At 38.3% G+C, this 18749-nt stretch overlaps 1 protein-coding gene across 22 annotated transcripts in view; it reads left to right on the plus strand.

Annotated features, from left to right (window-relative positions):
* Window positions 1-18749, plus strand: part of Nrxn3 (neurexin 3) — a 1458248-nt gene that overhangs the window by 1121808 nt on the left and 317691 nt on the right. The window lies entirely within an intron of this gene.

An 18749-nucleotide genomic window follows, 5' to 3' on the forward strand; every position in this document is an offset into this window, starting at 1 on the left:
GACAGGATTTACCCCATGGAACTCTGCTTACCTGGTACAGGTAGCAAATGGACATTCCAGCTAGAATGCTGATGATCTCATGGCTGAGCACTGCTCATGTTCCATAAAGGGCCTTGCAAGTCTCTGTTTTATCATAGACGTCATACTATATGATGACTATGTTTTTATGACAATAAAACTAGCTGTAGGCTGTGCCTTTATAACCCTTGTCCTGAGCTGCAAATGTCACTGGAGATGTAAAGAATTAAGATTGAAGACTGAGGTTATATTGCCAGGACTCAGAGGAGGCAACACAGTGATGAGTTAAGTGACCCAGGCCTATGGTATATTGATATTTGTCTTTAAGTCTTGTACCCATGAGCCTAATAGGACTGTACTTTCAGCCCCTGCATATCGTAGGAGCATAGAAGGAATTAAAATGATCTGGTGGAAAATATTCATTTGTGATGAGGATAGAAAATGTTTTTTATAGCAACAATTAACCCATTTTATCACCTGTGCAGTCTGCAGTTAAGAAAGTAGGCTAAAGAAAGATATGATTCTCATTCATAAGTACCCCCAAGTATAGCCTCCAAGAGCAAAGAGAGAAATTGTTCTCATTAGTTAGTGATGACACGGCCAGAAAGAATGGATTTAATTTGGAGTAATAAGAATTCAGTTTAAATAGCAGGCAGAAAAAAAAGCAGTTAAGAAAAGGATCAACTGGGGATTTGTACCAACTTCCAGAAAAAGTAAAAGGAATATTGACTTGAAATCTTTGAATGAATTTTGCTAAGTACAAGTCCCAGAAGGGAAGATGGGTGTAAGATTTTCTTACTGGTCCCTAGGATCGGAGGTGGCATAGCAGAAGGCCGAGACCCTTCTCATTTCTCTCCAGCAACCAACTTTCCACCCATCTTGGAAATGGGAGTAGTTCAATTACTAGGCTTGGGTTAGAAACACATCTGGCCCCAGTAGAAAACAGAGCAATTCCTTAGCATAGGAACAGGGAAAAGACTGGTTAGAAATGATCACCTTCAGAAGAAAGAAAAGAGGGTCTTGAAATTTTAATTCCTAAAGAATTTTTAATTCCTTCTCAGCTACTTCAGGAACCATATGTTGCTACAAGCCTGAGCTTAGACATAGCAAAAAGCCATGCCAAGAAGGAAAGAGAAAGGCAGTTATAGTTATGACAGTTTCTCTTTATTTGGCCTCTAAGAACCTTCACAATTTACATAAACTTAGTGAGATTCATACAGCATAGACTTTAATGACTATTTCATGGCAGCCATAGCTAGGCTATTATTACCAGTTCACTGGCATTTTCAGGATGATATATCTTTGGATATTGTTCAGTCTGTCTTACTATGGAAAATATGATTTGGCACAGCCAACAGCATCTTTTTAAATTCAGACAATGTGCTACTAGTATACTTACCTCTCCCAGTTTGTGTTTTGGAGGGTGGATTTATTATTAGGAAAGAGGGTGTGGGCCAGATACCTTAGCACATGCCTACTCGGGAGGCAAAGAACACAATTATGTTTCAAGCCCTATTTCAGTAAAATATTAACAAGAATCATCTCAAGCAATAAGCTGGGCATATCGATGCATGTCTTTAATCTCAGGTACATGGGATTGTGATCCCAGGTCAGGAAAAAATGTGAGATCCTAAGGAAGACACAAAAAACAATAAATAAATACAAAGCAAAAAAATCTAAAGCACAAAAGTGATGGGGGATGGCTCAAAAGATTGAACCCTAGCCTAGCAAGTGTTAGTCCCTGGGTGAAGGCCATTACAGTCAAAAGGAAGGAAGGAAGGAAGGAAGGAAGGAAGGAAGGAAGGAAGGAAGGAAGAAAGGAAGGAAGGAGGGAGTGTTTTTATTGTTTCACTGTTACCTGAAATTAGAAGGTTTCTAAAATTGATATATAGATAACTGAAAACTGGTAGTCTATACCACTACATTATTTGTGTTGGAATTAGGTACATACCACATTACATATATAATATAACATAACATATTGCTATCATGAAGTTCTGCCATTTCTTGGTTGTGCTTTGAAAAGTGAATACTTGAAAATATTTGGAGGTTCAAGTGATAGTCACTTATCTATATCTACTAGGGTGTTCCCTCTAAACAAAAACATGGTAAACTACTTCCATTACAAAAGCAAGAAAACCAGAAACACTTCATCAAGATCTCTAGAACCCCCTTGGGATAATTTGAATTTAACCCAGTAATGGTGCCCTTGTGTGAACATTCTGGGAAACCCCAACAGCTTTTCCCACAAAGGACCCTCGAATGTGGAGAATAGAGTAAACCTGACAGGCCCATGAGCCTCTTAATCATGGGGCTTCATGTTCTATTCCTTCAAAGACATGTTTTACTTGTTAGTGAACTGTATCATATGGTCTGCAATCCTTACCACAAGTAGGAATAAAGGAAATCAAGTAGAAGATGGACAGTCTTCATTACCAAACCAGCCTATTATTTTGAGCAATGAAGGAGATCCATCAGAAAAAATAAAACCATAAATATCTGTTAAGTTACTTTATAAAACTTTCACAGTATATAAACAGTGGTTTTGGTTGCTGATTGGTTTTGTTTCTTTGTAATAAACAGAATTATTCAAAAAGAAAAGATATTACAGCCCATGAGTAAATATGAAAGCAATTGAGCCCAAGGCAAAAAAAAATTCTTTTTTTTTTTCATTTCACACTGTAGCTTGACTAGGAGAGAATGCCACTGAGGAAATCAGGGAATTCATGGCAGCCACGTGCCTTGGTTCATGTTGTACTGTTGTAACAGAATACTTAAGAAGAGAAATTTGTTTCTCAAAATTTATGTTGCTGAGAAGTCAAAGATATTGTCTTGGTTAGTTTCATCCCTGCGCTTCTAAGATGGGCCTTGAACACTTTATTTTGGAGGGGAGCATGCCAAACAAACCACGTACCAGGGAAGCAAGAGAATAAGAACACTCAGACAATCCTTTGTTATATCTTATCTTCCCAAAATCCCCTTATGCCACTGCTACTAAACTTTCAATCCCTACATTTAAGGAGAGGAGTAGGATAAATTGTTTGACAAGAGGGAGGGAGTATAGGGACCCACTCAGATGTGTTCCAGCAGGGGCTACATGGAAGGGAAGTCTCATCTTTTTGAGCATGGCTGCTACTTGTGAAAAGTACTAATAGTATTTCAGTGTTACTTTTAGTGGTGGTCAGGCTAATATACTTAGTTTAAAAATAAATAATTTGAAATTATCCAGAGTGCATAGGTGTGTATGTGGATGTATGTGAGAAAGAAAGAGAAAGACAGACAGACAGACAGACAGACAGACAGACAGACAGACAGACAGAGTTACTGAGTAGCTTGGATTACAGGTAGAAGCCACCAGCCCCTGGGTACAATATAGTATTTTCTATGTCAATTGCAAGCAGTAGTGTTAATTAAACCATGAATAGAATGGGTTTTCCAAAGAAAAAATGGCCTTGTTTGTCCCTTGGGAGGGGGACCATCTTAGGGCTGAGTGATTTTTAAAAAAAATATTATTTTGAATGTTAGCTTCTGTCCAGTGAAATTTATTCTTAAGGAGTTAATCTGTTCCATATTTGGAGAGAAGCTCTATTGCTCGAGTGGCACTCACATGTTGACCCCTCATCTAGGCTTTATGGAGCCATGTCATGTTATACTCACCTTCATTTGTGCAAGAGGGAAGAAATTGAATAGCAGCAGAGAAAGGATTACCAACAAGTGTTTGCTATTGCTCTCATGCAGCTCTTGACAATCTCCTTTCAACACCTACTAAATAGAGGTCAACGAGAACCGGGCAACAATTAGCTTCTCGTTATGTAGTTAAAGCTGAGTGTAAAAAAGACATCCTACTAATTTCTTTTTCCCTGTGTGTAATTCACAGTAAATCCTCTTGGATTCATTTTTTTTAAATTATGAGCCTTTCAGAAACAGTGAAAATTTATATGCCAGGACATCTGTTTTACTTGACAAGAATCTTTAACCTTCTCCACCTACTTCCTTCCTGACATATAACATAGTAACTTATATAAACCAGACTTGCGAAGACAAAGCAGAGCTGTTCAGACAGGTGGCTTTTCAGAATGGCAAAAGTTTCTCCTTCTAGAGACTAGACAATCCAGGGAAGAGACTGGTGACATTCCCTCTGGGTTAAATATGAAAAAAATGAGGATTTACTAGAATAGTCTTGTGTGCATCCTACTGGGGTTATCTCATACATAGCATGAATAACTGGGAACAGAGATGAGATGTGATAAATGATTATTCATCTATTGCATCTATAAATTCCTGACCCCAGTGCATCATTTTGGCTGCCATCATGTGTATATTTACAGTAGATCACCAACAGCTTATCTGTCATGGTCTTCAGTAAAGTTAGGAGGCTATGAGTTTAGATTCATCCTTGATTTGGCCATTGACAGACTTAGATTTGATTCCTGGACTTCAATTCAGGCACTCTCCAGTGCAGTACTGAGGAATGTTGGTGTTTTAGAGTCTGGTAACAAAAATGAAGAGGGAAAGAACAAGGCAGCAACAAAGGTGCCCAGCAGATGCAATTTCATTCCCCACAGAGTACTGTGCACTGCAGGTTGGCTTTGTATTTCCTTTCATTGCTATTTGTTCTTAGTGAAAAAGCCTCTTTGGGTTTTCTGGGCTTAGGAGCTTTTCCAGATCATTAGCCACTTGTGCAGAGAGGACCTGCTGGGCATTCTCCCTGCAGCTTCTAGCTTAGCTGTGCCATCCCAGAAGAGTTGGAGAAGTTAAGAGAAGGGAGTAGAAGCCTAGATTGGATGAGGTGACTACTTATATAACTTGAACTTCAGGCAGCTATAAGCATAGGTCTGTGTGTGTTTGTGTGTGTGTGTGTGTGTGTGTGTGTGTGTGTGTGTGTGTGTGTTTTCTCACTTCTTTTATGTTGTGAGACTTCTATCTAGAAAAGTTGGTTTTGATTCCATACATGATTTTAAGCAGCCACATGGCACAAGTGAATGAAGTCCTTCACATTTGGATTCAAGTATCATTGCTGTCAGTACCCAAGGTATTTGGCTTTCAGTAAGGCATTCTGCCTCTTGGAGCTTCCTTTAAATTGGCATAAAAAATACCATGTTGCAAGCTTTTCCTGAGGCTCAAATGACCAAATAAAATAAACTCAAAAGCTGAATAAAATCCAGTAATTAATACTTATGCACACATACACATACGTGCATGTGTATATAGATATCTGTAATGAGAAGGATATATTTTACAATAGGAAATAAAGTTTTATATTAAATACCTTTTTTATTTCTTAATAGTCCTGCGGTTTGAACTCAGGCTTGGGTGCTGTCCTTGAGCTTCTTTTGCCAAAGGCTAGCCCTCTACTACCTGAGAGTATTACCACTTCCAGATTTTTTTTCTGAGTAATTAATTGTAAATAAGGGTCTTATGAAATTTCCTGCATGCACTATCTTTGAACGGAAGTCCTCAGAGTAGCTAGGATTACAGGTTTGAGCCATTTGTGTGCAGCTTTCAAATATCTTTACAAATCTCCTGGGACTGCATTTAAATTGTTTTTTCCAGTCTTGGGGCTTGAAATCTGGACCTGGGCATTGTCCCTGAGCTCTTTAGCTCTACCCCTTGAACCACAGCACCACTTCCAGTTTTCTAGTGGTTAATTGGAGATAAAAGTTTCATGGACTTAGTGCCTGGGCTGGTTTTGAACCCAGATTATCAGATCTCAGCCTCCTGAGTAGCTAGTATTACAGGCGTGAGCCACTATGCCTGGTTTTGTCCCCGGTTTTAAAGCTAGCCTGATGGCCTCTTATTCTAAGTATCTGAAGTCATCAAATGAGTGAAACAAGTTTAAAGAGCAGAGGCATTTTATTTTATTTTTTATAACTGCATTGTTTATTAATATTTGCCAATAACACCTTACTATTCTAAATATAATACATTTGCAAAAGTCCTTCCCAGATTATATCTCCTATTAATTATCACTCTGGTACAAGGGAAAAAGCATTGGGCTTTTATATGACCAAATATAGGGCCCACAATACAGACAGACATTTGGTTAGGGATACTTGCTATGGAATTCAAAGGCTATGCTTTTTACCAGTGTTACCTAGCAGCAGGCGTTTCCCTATATTAACCTTTCCTTTGTCAAATTTTCAGAGGTGGTACTTACACATATACCACCATCATGACATTTTGCGGATTCCATTTTTGTCTCAGTGAGCAGAAGCATTTTTAAATACATAATTTCCCTCAAGTACACCACACCAGACAAACTCTAGGTACCAGAAAGTGAGTTCTGACTTAACAACAGGCCCGCCTTAACTGGGACCATGGAGATGAATTATTTCATTGTCCACCACTGAGCCCTGTTACTAATCATTACTCTTGGGCTATTGGTCATTGTACCAGGGCAAGAAATAACTCACCTACTCCCTGAAGCTCCAGATGATAGATTTCAGATCCCGAGCTGCATTCAAAAAGTTGGAAGCTCAACACATTGATGGGGGGATTGGTTAGCCACCCACTCCGCAGAATCATATGCTCAGATCCCTGTGTAGCTCCTTATGCTGTTCCAGCTTGTTAAGATTTCCCTCTGATAGATGGCAGGGAGAGCTGCAGAAGTGGATTCCCCTCAAAGATCACACTGACAGCCAAACCTAACATTTCTCAGCCCAGAGATGAGACCTATAGAAGCCAGAACCACTTAGCAGACATTTAAAGAAACATGGTTGATTCTACCAAGCCGTCCTCCATCTTGAAGTGAATTCATGCTTGAGATAACTTGCCATGATTGGCGATTAGGTTACACAGTCTATATTTGACTCTTGAGTTAACCTTTGTAATTTGGTTTATTTTTCTTTCTCCACTACCCAGAAGGTGGTGCTTAATGGCATAGATGATTATTTCCTACATTTATTCAAGACCATTTCTTTCAAATATAGTACATTTCTAACATTATTATCATTACTGCCAATTCTGATGGACCAAGTACCAGGTACAAGACATTGTGCAAGAAATATGTTTACATTACCTTGTTAGGAGCTCACAGCCACTCAATTAATATCTCATTGTACAAATGAGGCAACTCATGCTTGGTGAAGCTAAGGAATTTCCCTAAGATAGAATTGCTAATAAATGGCTCAATGGCCCCTTCAAATTCAGTTGTGACTCTTAATTATGATTATCTTCCTAATGAAATTTTCAGAGTAGAAAGTTTAGTGGTAATCATTTTAACTCAATACCTATTTATAGAGTAACAACTTATTTGGCATTTTGCAGAGGAGAAGAAGATTTACACATAGAATAAACATCTTGCATATTGCTGTGTTTCAAAACATAATCAGCTCTATACCAAGAAAGGTAGAATTTCTGCTGGCTAACCAGTGGTAAAATTTGTCAGGTTTTGATTTGTGAAACCTTAAGAAGGAACATACTGCATAGAGATTTCAACCTGAGTATGATCAGAATAAATGAGAATAGACAGACAATGTAGAAAAGCAAAAAGAAAGATCAAATGTTTGTTTTTTTAAACATATACCAGCGTTCAAGCTCAGGACCTGGATGACATCCTTTCTGCTTTTTCACTCAAGGCTAGTGATCTATCACTTAAGCAAGCCATAGCTTCATATTTGGCTTTTTGGTGACTAACTGGAAATAACAATCTCAGAGACTTCCCTGCACAAGCTGGCTGGTGAAGATATGAGCCACCAGCACAAAGCTAAAAAAAAAAGGCTAAATGCTTATGACTCCAGTTTTTGCTCTGCCTGTAAACAGGCTTTCTGGTCTTTGAGGAATTATTTGCATGCTCTGTAAAATGCAGATGATAATAATACCATCACCTTTGAGGTCAGTGTTCATATTTCTAAAATCAGACTTGAAAGTGCCTAATGAATCCTTGATAGGAGCTCAGTAATAGACAGGCAGGATTTTTTGTTTGCTTTCTTTCCAGAGATTTGTAGGGTATAGTCCCAGAAGATTCCAATGTCATACTGATGATAGATTACAAAGGGAAGACCATGAAAATTTGGGATAGAAGACAAAAGGCCCAATTCTTAATATTTAGGAAGGTTATTTTGCCTCACTGGAGGAATGTTTTCTTCAATGAGTTCATGGAAAAAATGTTTGAAGGTATCTTTTTAGGCATTGACCACAGAAAGGAAAGGAGGAAGAAACTCAAGGCCATTGTAGAGTTAGAATCAATGTCAGTTGTTTGGACAGAAAAGGAGAGAAGTTAGATATGTCTATACATAATTTTATTAACAAAAGAAAGGGTATATAAGAAAAACAGATTTTATAATAAGGGAAGAGTCAAATACAAAACTTCCAAAGATAGCCTCTTGAGATATCAAATTGGAAATGTATTTGGAATAGATATAAGAGACTGGGGGCCACAGATAGGAATTAGAAGAGTCACAGCCTAGGAAGAGACAAAAATTAAGGAATTGCTAAGACCTTAGAATTTAAAAAGGGGTAGGAGCTTGGGGCACAAATCAATATATTTACAAGATAAAGGGAAAAAAGGAGGGAACAAGAAAAAACAGGCTAATGGTAGGGGGTAACAGGGATGCTGACATATAACTGAAATCTGAAGGATTAAGCAAGATTTTGAAACATAAGTGAACTATTTTTTCTTAGCTTTGTGTCACACCTTTCTCATATGAGATTATGGGGACTCAAGTGGTAATTATGACATTCTAGTCTTCTTGCCAGAATTCTGCATTTCTTTCATTACTGGTTGACATGAGTGTTGGCCTAAGCCAGAGGACATAGTGTATAATCTTAGCACTCTAACTAGCATTTATCTTGTGTACGTAATGATGAGGTGTGAGAGAGTGTGTGTGTGTACGTGTGTATGTGTGTATATACCCTTCTAACATACTCAACTTTATATGATTATGGAGCGAAGAATAAATGATAGAATGCATGTTAATGTGCTATCACCATTGAAAGACTTTCAAAATAATTGAGATAGTTTTGTTTCCATATTATTGGCATACCTACCATCCAGTGCAGCTGTTGATGTTGAAATAATTAGAGTTGGAGAGTTGGACATTAGGACTAAAGAGATATTGAAAGAGGTGGATTTTCTTAATGGGAAGATTGACGACCAGAGTGCTGAAATGGGGCTGATCGGCTACTAAACTCCATGAACAGGCATCTTCAAATGGTGACCTCGTCTGGTCATTCTTTCAGGCCTTGCATTTTGTCTTGTGGATTCATTTTTGGGGATGAAACTTTGCATTTATTCTCATGCTGGAGTTCTCTAAAGAGCAAATCCCCTGATGCTGGTAATCATGTGCAATGAGGCACAGAATTTAATTATCCTCATTATTATCTTAGCTTAGATGGCTACAAAACCTAGTAGGGGGTCATAGAATTATCTGGCTCTTTTAGTAAGTGCCAACTACCAAATCTGGATCACTAAACACTCTTACAATAAAGAGGTTGACACATTATGGCTGGAAACTCGTGTGTGTGTGTGTGTGTGTGTGTGTGTGTGTGTGTGTGTGCGTGTGCGTGTGCGCGTGTGTGTGTGCGTGTGCGTGTGCGCGTGTGTGTGTGTGTGTGTGTGTGTGTGTGTGTGTGTGCGTGCTAGGACTAAGATATACTCAAGGGCTAGACATTACCTCTTAGTTTACTCAAGGCTGACACTCTATCACTTGAATTGTACCTTCTCTTCTTTCTTTTTGTTTTTCTAGTTGTTTAGAGATGTCATTTTTTTCTGCTGGGAGCTGGCTTTGAAGAGCTATCCTCAGATCTCAGCTTCTTGAGTAGCTAGGATTATAGGCCTGAGATATAGCATACAACAGACATATTCTTCTTGCATAGCATGCAGTGTGGTATTCACTTGTGCATTGTCTCTTTTATTTATCTCTTGGCATTTGTTTAAATCAGTATATTTTCTCTTCACAATGCTGTTAAAGCGATAGGATTACCTCCATTTGGAGATGAACACATGAAGGCTCGGTAGATTATGTAGTCATCTGTGTATTAAGAGAAGGAAAGAGGATGTAAATACTAGAATATTTGATTCTAATGTCATAAATATATACTACTTATGATAATTAGCTTTTCTACATAGTATATAGGTAATATGGGTTAGATGCAGTCTATTTGATATTTAAATGCATTCTGTGAAGTATACTAAATGAGACCTTGGGTTAAATAATAAGCATAACTAGTACTATATGGTAACAAGCACTACAATGTTTGTGTGTATGTGTGAATAAAAATATACAGTAAAGATGTAAATGAATAAAGATAGGTATGTAAATATGGATATTGCATTAGAAATAGAAACAGTATTTTGACTAAAGCAGAATACACAACTGAAACTAGGTCCTTTACTTTTTTGATTCAGAAAAAAATGTTTATTTTAGATTACATCTGTTTGTCTCTCAATGTTTGTTTTTCTTTCTCAATGACACTCAACTACCCCAAACCATTTTCTCAAATATTCTTACACAAAAAGAAAAGCTTGGCTCACAAACTAAGCTCGGGTTTTGGATCTGCTTTGGTAGTAGATCAAGAGCTTCAGAGTTAACTTTCATTCCCCAATTTCAGCACAGATCCTTTCAAATTTAGTACATCTGAGCAGCAGTTGTTGGATAAATGCAATTTAATTTTTCAGTGTATGATAAATGCTGTAATAGAAGTCTTCAAATACACTTCCTTGAGAACCCTAAATGATCTTAAATAATATAGGAACACGTTTAGCCTCTCTGCAGTCAGTATTTAATTTTCTCTATTTCTAATTTAAAACCAGAAATGAGTGGCTTCACACCAGCCCTGGATCCCATCCCCTGATCTGTTAGCTTCTAATGTCCAGTGACAGAGTATAGTAAAAGCTTGAAAGGTAGTCCTTCAGACTGCAAACCACATTTATTGAAGTGAGAGCAGATGTCATTTAATTTGCTCCTGACTCAATGCCTAATTCCCAAGGTTAACAGGCCTTTTCATGTTTGCTTCTATAGATGTGCAATTCTGGAGCTGGATTTGTGGTATAACTAAACATCAAATTTCTTATTCAGAGGAAAATGAGTTTGAGAGTGACGTGAGAATGATGTCATTTTCTCGAATACCCTGAGAGCCAGTGGTGCACAGAGGGTGTCCTCATTTTCCAAGACAAAGTAGCTCAGATGGCTTGTTGAGAATCAATGCAGGGACAGAGAGCAAGGACTATGGGATGAAAAGTTTAGCTCTGGTCAGAGGTAAGTGGGCAGAAGGGAATATACATATTAAAAGCTGGCAGAGCAGCAGAGTTAGTACCTGATTGTCGTAAAAAGAATTATTATATTTATTTGTTCAGTCAGCTCCTGCCCTGTCAGGAACTGTTCTAAGTGTTTCAATAGATGAACTTCCTGTCTTCCAGAAAGTTCTGTCTTCTATTTGGAGAATTTTCATGGAACAGCCTGAACCTAAGTGTCTAGTACTTTGTTACACTGTGATTATCAATATTATCTATACTTAACAGACTGGAAGAATCTCCACCAAACTTTTATTACCACTTTTGTAATTTTCTCTGTCTCTCAAATTTCTATATAAACTTTTCACAGTCTGATAGTTAAAAAAAAAAATCCAATGGATTCCCTTATTGCTGCCACCTTAAGGATCACTTTAGCTTTCAGCCCAAAAATGAGGCAATAAAGAACATCATCTTCACTTTCAATTCCAGTTCCTCTTCTCCTTAAAATGATGTGGGCATTCCTATGGTTCTGGTTTTTATAATTACGCAGATTTCACTCTGAACATCCAAGTACATTTCAGAGCTAGAACATTGCCTGAGGCATCTAAACTGTACTGGCAGAAAAAGAAAAGATAAATCCTCAAATCACCCAAATGAACCTTCCCACCCTGGGGTTAGAGGCTGCTATTTCTCACAGATTCTCCTGGCCTGCCTAGAATAGATGTCTATACAATGACCTAGTTTCCTTTTCTGCTCATGCTGTCACAAATATGATCTTCTCATATGGCAACAGCATTAATATGAATTAAGGATTTTCTTTTACTTTGTTGAATGCCACAAGAAGCAGAATGGAGCCACATGTCTCCTTTTGAATCACACCCAAACACTGCAAAACACACAGAAGTATGCTTCCTCCTTCGAGCTGTGGGTGTGCTTTAAACTCATGCAAACATTGGACCAAACACAGACACAGTAAGTCAGCTCTGGGGGAAAATATTTTCTTTCCTTTCTCTACATCTTCACCTCTTATTCCAGCACAATTTTAAAGAACACTTCACAATTTTCCCCCAAGAGCAACTACATAATGTCGTTTCTAAATTTGGGTAGATACCACATACTCACAGACCCTACTCTGGAACTGGAAATTTAAATTATAAAAGTCTTTCTTTAGACATACTATCAAATTTTCACAGAGATTTTTAAAAAACATGCTGATTTTACTTAATGGATAAGAAAGATCACAGAAATAATGCTTATCCTATATTTCTACATAGTCCTTCTTAGCATGAAGAATTTTGTATATATAATATTAAAATAAGATGAGAGAAAATTCCATGTTATAACCCCCAACTGTAGCAGGAAAAAACCAAACTTCTCTATTAAGAAATACACATTTCTGCAAAGATAGGCTATGTGTATGGTTGGGATGTATGTTGGTCAATCAGAAGTTATTTTCGCAATCTGTGACATCTTCATGTGGCTAAAGGTCAAGACCATAGGATTGACACAGAATAGCTTTTGTTTGGACAGTGGGAAAAATGTATGTTTTTAAAAATCTCAGCGGAACATTTGTTCAGAGGAGTACCCAGAAGCCACCTTGTAAATTTGGAAGCAAAATTTCTAGAATTTGAAAACGTAGCTACTGTTTTTCCAATAACAAAAGAGAAAATTATTTAGGACTCAGACCCCCCAGGACAGCATCTTGGTACCTAGATGCAAAGGAGACATTGTTTTGCAACATTGTATCTCTGCCTCCTCCTTCCAGCTTCTTCTCTAGGGAAAGAATTTGTCCAAAAGGCCTGAATAGGAATTAACAACCAGTTAGAACGTTGCCGGACATGACCAATAAAATTGTATGTCCAGAATACCTCATTATAGTAGGGGTGACCAATCAGGGCACAGTCCAAGGTCTAAGGGTCAGGGAATAGAAGGTAACTGAGCCAGATACCAAGACAGAGATACAGAGACAGCTATCCCAGGAAGAGACGAAAGATGATCGTGGCAGAGGTAGTAAACTTTGAGATACATACTTTTCTTCTTAATGATGTTCTTCACATGAATCTGCCATTATCCTGGACTTCACTTGTGAACTCCGGAGACATAAACCCAAAGAAGCTTAGTACCTCTTGCAGTGGAGTTGTAACACTGGCAGGCATTGTCTACCAATGAACAGGCATTGCCTGCTATGGGCTGTAGCTTTTGAGGTCTCTGCAGACTGCTGAGTCAAATAGGCTGTGTGGATTCTGCCATCAAGAATAACAACAGAAATTGCACATCAACACCAGTTCCTGGAAATAAGCTTTGTCAATGACTCTTTAAAAAATGCTAGCATTCAATGGTCCTTGCCAGGGTTCCTGTCACCAGAGGAAAAAAGTTAAGGGCTTCCCTCAACTTGCCAGTTTCCACACAAAATCATAGGTCCTTGAGAATCATTTCAGAGTTTCTCATGAATAGAAGAGTGTCTCACAAGGCAAAAGTTCCAGCAAGGGTTTATTTTAGTATAACGAGGTTAAAAGTAGAGAGAAGCAGAGAAATCCTTCCTGTTCCCCATGCAGAATAGGTGTTAAAGGCTCAACATGACAACTGTTATCTGCTGCCTTTTATTTTTATTTTTTTCTGATTTGAGGGTATACATGTGGTTATGACGTCTAGCAAACTCAATCTGGTTTTTTTCTTTGCAATGAATTTTTAACATCTTTAAATAGGTACACAAAGGAGTTGCCATTTGACAAAGCAACCCTTGTAGTTTAGCATATACTTAGAAGGAAAGTTGACTGCTTTGTTAGCTACTCTTTGGTTTTGACTTTCAGTCTGGCACTTTTCATATTTATTAAAAATAATATAATTTCCCTTTCTTCTCGTCTGTCTATCCCACCTCATCCCTTTGCATTATTAGTCAATTAGAGAGGGGGATCCATGGATGTATTTGTAGAGTTCTTTGAAACTACTCCCAAACTCCACCTGGCCAACCCCTTGCTGTATCTAGCTCCTTCATCCATTTCATTTCCTGCTCCATTTCTTCTGTGACTTCCATGTGAATACTTGGGTGTCATGGCTTCACACATTATGTGCAATCAATGTCACAGAACATTTTTTATCTCACACGTGTTTTTAATATTTAGGTTTGAAGAGCTTGGGCATTGACCTTTACGTGATCAACTCTAGGTTTATATTTTCTTGCTCAAGAATATTTGAAACTCAAAACTTCCATTTGCCACCTACATTACCTGATAATCAGCACAGTCGATTTCACAGATTCTAAGTCAATTGTTCCATAGTCTGCATTATTTCTGAAGGACCTTCTGACTGAACTTGGATCAAATTTGTAGATGTGCATTGTACTCATTTTTGGTGGGGAAAATTGCTTATAGTTCCTAAATTTTAACACTGAACACAATTGAAGAGAATGGTCCCTCTTTCTGTGTTTAACCCAGAGCTTCATAAGACTGGGGTGTCATAGTTTTCCTGACTCTTCTCTAATGAGGGGTTTTTATACAGATCTCTGATTACCTGGCATTTCTTTGAAGGGGGGCCATTTCTCAGGTGTTCATTTGAGAGCTCTGAACTCTAACAAGGCCTTTGGGAAACACATTTGTGAATCCTCGTTTTCTACTTGAGGACTTTGAGCTGTCTCTACTGAAATGCTTCTGAAGCTTCCTGTGGGGACGGCGTTGATTGTTGCAATTCTCAGGAAGCAAAGCACTTCCTTTTCCCCACTCTCTGGCAATGCTACCTGAACTTAATTTTTTTTTTAAATTGCTTCAGGCCATTGCTTCAAGTCATATCATCGTCTGAGATGATGAATAATTCGTTCACTTCAATTATATTGTTACCTTGCAGGTATTTATAGGCTATAATCAAGTCCCCTGCAGTTACTGCTTTGCCAGACTTTATAAATTTAGCTTTCATCACCTTGTCTTACATGTTTTATCTTCCTGCCTTTGTGGCTGCTTTGTTGTGTGCCTGTCTTTGTAGTGTACCTGACAGTTCAATATCCTTCCTAAAGGAAGGAGGTCAGAAGAGCATATCATAACCTGGGTATTATTGTATCTGATTTTCTAGAGGGAGGGATCAAGGAGGAGGATTACCTCATATTTAAGCTTAATCTGTTTTGTGACTCACAAAAATAGACAAAATGATTATAAAAAAACCCTAACAGAGTACTGTCAGTCTGTACCCAGAGGTTTTTTTTTTTAAACATAGAATAATCCTGGAAGTTTAAATAGATTTCTTTTTCCTGAGAGAGAACATTTTCTACCATCAAGTGTTTAACTATCTTGTAGAGTAAGATTTTATTTACATCTCCAGGCTTCACATTTGTTTATGTAATTAGGTAGTTCCCTCCTCCACCCCTACAGTCCACAGACTCCAAAAACTATATTATTGGTGTTATTTCTGAGTTTAGTAGCTCCAAATGAAGAACAAGCCTTAAACATTTCAGTGTAGGGAGAAGAAATCAAATTGCCATATCTACTACCCTAGTACTAGGATGAAAGTTCCAATTTAGCTCTTCTGGCGCTGGTAATGCAACAAACTTGAGTATAAACCTGGGAATGCTACAAAGATCTAAGGCTCAGTTTAATTCCTCTAGTTCCCTGATCTCCAACCACTTTTTTCCTTTGGTTGATCACTTGAACTTGGGGTTCTCTTGTTCAAGACTAGTGCTCTACCAATTGAGCCCTAGCTCCATTTTCTCAAATCACCTTTTTATGGTTCTCCTATACTAGAAGAAAAGATGACACATGTATCACTTGTCTGTAGGCAGGTGTGTTTGTATTATATATATATTTTATAATCACATACTTATATTGTGAAATTGTATAGACAAAATAGGGTTTCTTAAAGGTAGCAACAGACATTTCACTAGTTGTTTTTCATTTTTGATCCAACCCTACATGAAACAACCTTCCCACCTCCAGGAGATGCACACTCCACTGTGGAGTTGGTTGCTCTGCTGGGATTGCTATGCTGACAATGTAACACACAATTCTCAGTAGGAAGCCTCTCTTGGCAGTTACAAGCTGAAGAGGCCCTCAGAGGATACATCTGGCATTTCAGATTCATGAACATCACATGTGTAGATTCAACCAATCATAAGATGGGGGGAGTTGTATTTGCTGAACGTTGGCAATTTTTGTTATCTTTATTATTTGAACATCCAATATAACAATATTAACATAGCATTTGATATTAATATATAATCTAGAGATAATTTAAGTTACTGATATGGGAAGAGGGGTCCAGGGATACCCATGAGTGATAGAGACCTTGGTCAAGCATATATAGGTAATATATAGAGCTACATATAGGTACTATGCTATTATATATAAGAGAGTTCACAACAGCTGTTTCAGTGCAACCTGAGGGAGCTCTAGAATCAATTGTATTTAATTCAAGCATTTACTTTAGGTAGGGAGACATGGAGAGCCCAAACCTCATTTACCTAAGATTAGATAAGCAGAATTAGATATTGAGAAAGCTCGGGGCAAAGTAGCATCTCTTCATTCTCAGATTCAAACACATATTACAAGCAAACAAACAAGCTGGGCACAGTGGCTCACACCTGTAATCCTAGCTACTCAGAAGGCTGTGATCTAAGGATTGCAGTTCAAAGCCAGCCTGGGCACTAAAGACCATGAGACAAATCTCCAATTAACCACTAAAAATCAGGAAGTGGTGCTATGGCTCAATGGGTAGGGTGGTAGCCTTTAGGTGAAGAGCTCAGGGACAGCTCCCAGGCCCAGAGTTCAAGCCCCATGTTCGACCAAAATAAATCAAAAAGCAAAATGAACACAAACAAACAAATATTCTGTTTCAGCTGCAGTCTAACAAAGTGGAGATTGAGCTCCTCCTGAGTGATATAGAGGAAAGAGTGTGTTGACTGTCGATAGGTTGCCTAACAGGTAAAATATTTTTGAAAAAGTAATATTCTTTGTCTTTTTGTGCTTCCTTTATAATGTTGTCTTTGCAAGTATCTTTGTCTGTTTCTCTCTTCCCTACTTCCTGTCATGAGTAAGCTATGTCAGAAACATAGATGGATAGATTTGTGTCTTTCTGCAATGTCAGACCTTGAATAGTAAATTCACAAGCTTCATCAATTTCCTTGGCTTTAATTCACCAAGAATTACTGAGGTCATTTGATAGCCTTGGCTGTTGGCAAGGTTTTTTATTCCAATCATGGCTACTGATACGAACTCTCAGATCACACACACAAAAAATTGTAATAATATGAAGATTGTAGGATAGCTAGAAAATGTTAAAGTGGCTACAAGGTTCAAAGAGGCCTGGCCTATCAACAGAGCAGAGTGGCTACAAATGCAAAAAGAGTCACTGCAGATGTCAGTTAACATACTAATGTGGAACCAGACACAGAGTTTTTGAGGCCCAGTGGTGTCAAAAGGTGTCAAATACTGCTTGGGTGCAGATCTAGTTTCAGGCAGAGTTGAGTGAGTCCTGATGCAGAATCTGTGTCCATCGTGGGCCTGGTGTTTCTGATGAGATGTGATACCTCTGCTGATGTGATTGCTTACTGGCACAGATAAAGAGTTGTCTGTGTATGCCTCATGCCGTGTTGACAGATGGCATTTGTTCATTTGCATCAACAGAACACAGAGTGCTTCCTGTTTTGGCACTTCCCCTCTAGGTAGAATGGCTCAGGTTGAAACTACTTGCTTTACACAAAGCAGTAGGTCAAGGCTTAGTATAACCTTAATGCTGTGGCTGTGCACATCTTACAGGAATCCAGGGCAGGGCCAGCCTGTACTTTTAACATTTCTGTTTAAAATGCAAAGCATTGTATTTAATGACAAAGCTCTTGAACAAGATCAATGACTCTGGAGCCAGATTCACTGAGTTCAAATCTCTACTCTGTAACTTAAGCGTATTCTTCAAACACTATTCCACTGTAGTCAAATGATTTCTCTATGCCTTGATTTTCTCATCTCTTGAAAGGGGAGGCGATAAATTAGGTTGATAGGAACATTAAATTATTGTAAAGCACATTGCCTGCTCCCAGCTCAAGTACCTGGAAACACCAGTTGTTGGTCTTGTTGATACCATCTAAAGGTCTTGGATCCTTTTTTTCTGTTTTCCAACAAATAAAAGAATAATGAAGCAAGAAATGCAGCTGCAGAGGTTAAGTTTTTTGAAAGTTTGTTTGAGAGTAAGGTACCAGGGAAACCAAGGAAAGCCTCTTAGCGCTTAGTGGTTAAGTCCAATGCCCCAACTACACTTCAGGTAGGAACAACCGATTTATGCCATATGTCGTCTGGTCCACTCGCTTCCTCAGTGCGGAAGTGGTTTTCAGGAAGTGGAAGATTGCCTCTACCAGGCCTCTGCCCCCACTCTTCTCCACTACGTATCCCCATCTCCCTAGTCCTCCTTTCTTTTCTCCTTCACTGTTACCATAGTTGTCAGACTTGCAATGAAGCTAGTTCTTTTTCTTTTTTTGACAGTGCATACAGAATGGGGATACTTTTATTATTTTTTTATAATTCTTACTAAAGTCTGAAAGTGTGTTCCCTTGGGTTATTGCATTTCCTTTGGCCACATACCCCTG

This window comes from Megascapheus bottae, chromosome 14 (genome assembly GCF_031878675.1).
Source record: "Megascapheus bottae isolate mThoBot1 chromosome 14, mThoBot2.hap1, whole genome shotgun sequence".
Classification (NCBI taxonomy): domain Eukaryota; kingdom Metazoa; phylum Chordata; class Mammalia; order Rodentia; family Geomyidae; genus Megascapheus; species Megascapheus bottae.